This window comes from Equus przewalskii, chromosome 4 (genome assembly GCF_037783145.1).
Source record: "Equus przewalskii isolate Varuska chromosome 4, EquPr2, whole genome shotgun sequence".
Classification (NCBI taxonomy): Eukaryota; Metazoa; Chordata; class Mammalia; order Perissodactyla; family Equidae; genus Equus; species Equus przewalskii.
The window spans coordinates 25682408-25685833 of NC_091834.1; positions in this window are offsets into that span (position 1 = coordinate 25682408).

Below are 3426 nucleotides of genomic sequence, written 5' to 3' on the forward strand. Positions count from 1 at the left end.
AACACCACATGGATTGCTACATAGAGTCAGAGACACCAACGAGAATGTTACACAAAAAGTAGTAGAAGGCACATGGAGTGTTTCACACGAAGTGCAAGATGCCATGTGGGAGTGATAAATACCAAGGAAGAAATGCCATGTTGAGTTTTACACACGAAGTCAGAGACACCAGAGGGAGTGTTACACAAGAAGTCCAAAATTCCACATGATGTGTTACACACAATGTCCACAATGCCAGGGAATATTTGACACACAAAGTCAGAGATGCAAGGTGCAGTGTGCCAAATGATGCCAGAGACTACATGGGGAGTATGATGCAAGAACACAGAGATGCAAGGGGTTGCGTGACACATGAAGCAAGTGATGCCACTGAGTGTGTTACCCATGAAGTCAGAGCTGGCCAAGCGAGTGTTACACACGAAATCTGAGATGTCAGTGTGTTACACAAGATGTCTGAGACTCCATGGGGGACTGTTACACTCAAAGAGAGAAAGGCCTCGAAGACTGTTACAAATGAAGTCAGGGAGAATGAGGGTGTGTACCACACAAAGTCTGAAGGGCCACGTGGAGTCTTACACATGAAGTCAGAGACACGAGGGGGAGTGTTACTCACAAAGTCCAAGATGACACATTGAGCGTGAACCTTGAATTCAGACACCACAGGGAATGTTACACACAAGGCCATAGATGTCGGGGGAGTGTTATACATGAAATCAGAGAAGCCAGTGGGAGTGTTACACATGAAGGTATAGTGGCAGAGGGAGTGAGATGCATGATCTCAGAGACAAAAGGGGGAGTGTTACAAAAGAAGTCAGAGATGCCATCGGGTTTGTTACACCCGAGGTCATAAACACCAGAGGGAAGGTGATACATGCAGTTAGTGATGCCAGGCTGAGTGTGACACATGAAGTCAGATACACCACAGTAACTGTTAGACACGAATTCTGAGTCACCAAGGCTAGTGTTAGAAATGAAGTCAAAGACACCAGGGGAAGTGTGACACATGAAATCAAAGATATCAGGGGGAGAGTGAGACATGAGTCAATGATGACAAGGGACGTGTGACACACGAAGTCAGAGAGCACATATGGAGAATTTCACAGAAATTCAGAGATGCCAGTGTGAGTGTTAAAAATGAATTTAGAGACACCAGGGGGAGTTTGAGGCACAAAGTCAGAAACACGAGGGGGAGAGTGTCAAACGAAGTCAAAACAACAGGGACACTGCAACACACTAAGCCAGAGATGTCAAGGGGGAGTGTGCAAAACGAAGTCAGAGATGCCAGGGGGAGTGGTACAAATGAAGTCAGAGATGCCACAGGGTGTTTTACACATAAAGTCAGAGACACAATTGCAAGTGTTACAAAGTCAGAGATGACAGGGTGAGTGTTACACATGAATTCAAAGACGCCAGAGGGAGTGTGATACAGGACATCACAGATGCCAGGCAGAGTGCTACACGAGAAGTCAGAGATGCCAGGGGGAGTGTTACAGATGAAGTCAGAGAAGCAAGGGGAGTGTTACACACGAACTCAGAGACATCATGTGGATTGTTACACATGAAGTCAGAGACTCCACGTGGAGTCTTACATATGATGTCAGAGGTACTGGGGGAGTGGTACACCAAAACTCTGAAATGACACAGGGAGTGTTACACACAAAGTCTGAGACGCCTGGGCAAGAATGACACATGAAGTCAGAAACACAAGGGATAGTGTTGCACAGGATGTCAGTGACACCAGGGAGTGTGACACAGTCATTGATACCAGGGGGAACTTACACTAGAAATGAGAGAGGACAGGGGAGATGCAACACACAAATTCAGAGTCACCAGTGGGACTGTGACACACAAAGTCAGAGGCTCCAGGGGGAGTGTTACACAAAACATCAGTGATGGCTGGGGGAGTCTTTCGCTCGAAGTCAGAGACACCACGAGGCATTGTTACACATGAAGTCAGAGACGCCAAGGTGAGTGTTACACAGGATGGCAGAGATGCCAATGAGATTGTGACACATGAAGTCAGAGATGACCTGTTGATGTTAACATTCAAACTCAGGGATACTGCAGGGAGTGTTACACACGAAGTCAGAGATTTCAGAGACACTTTTTTTTAAGGAAGACTAGCCCTGACCTAACCTGTGCCAGTCCTCCTCTTTTATGCTGAGGAAACATCCGTGCCCATCTTCCTCTACTTTATATGTAGGACGCCTACCATAGCATGGCATGCCAGGCGGTGCCATGTCCACACCCGGGAGCTGAACTGGCAAACCCTGGGCCGCCAAGAAGCAGAATGTGCAAACTTAACTTCTGCACCACTGGGCCAGCCCCCCCAGAGAGATTTTTATGCACAAAGTCAGAGATGCCAGGGGGAAGTAACGCAGGAAGTCAGAAAGGCCATGGGGACTGTTATGCATGAAGTCGGAGATGAAAGGGGTACTGGTACAAAAGATGTCAGAGATGTCACAGAGTAGTGTTAGGCATGACATCAAAGACATGAGGGGGAGTGTTACAGAGGATGTCAGAGAGACCAGTTGGAGTGTGACAAAAGTCAGAAACACCAGGGGTGGTGTTACACAGGAAGTCAGAGACACCACGTGTAGTGTGACAGATGAAGTCAGAGAAGCCAGAAGCTAAGGGCAGTTTGACACCTGAAGTTATAGACGGCAAAGGGAGTGTGATGCACAAACTCAGGTACACTATGGGGTGTGTAACACAGGAAGTCAGAGACTCCACCAAGTGTGTTAGACATGAAGTCAAATATATCGGGGGGGTGTGATACACGAATTCAGAGATGCCAGGTGGAGTGTGACAAAAGAAGACAAAGATACCACAATGAGTGTCAGACACAAATTCTCCAGAGGGAGTGTTACAAACGAAGTAAAAGACAGCAGGGGGAGTGTTACACACGAAGTTTTAGACACCAGAGCAAGGGTGACAAGTGAAGTCAGAAACACAAGGGGTAATGTTGCACAGGATGTCAGAGACACCAGAGAGTGTGTTACACACGAAGTCAGAGATGCCAAGGAGAGTGTGACACACAAAGTCACTGATGACAGGGAAGCGTTACGTTGGAAGTCAGAGACGATGGGGGAGTGTGGCACATGACTTCAGAGTCATCAGTGGGACTGTGACACAAGAAGTCAGAGACACCGGGGGAGTGTTACACACTAAGTCAGCGATGCTGGGGGAGTCTTTCACCTGAAGTCAGAGACACCGTGAGAGATTGTTATGAAGTCAGAGAACCAGGAGGAGTGTTACACATTAAGTCAGTGATGGCTGGGGAGTCTTGTGCCTGAAGTCAGAGATACCATGTGGGATTGCTACACATGAAGTCAGAGTCACTAGGGGCTGTGTTACACATGAAGGCAGAGATGACAGGGGGACTCTGAAACATGAAGTAAGGTGCCATGGGTGTGTTGCACAAGA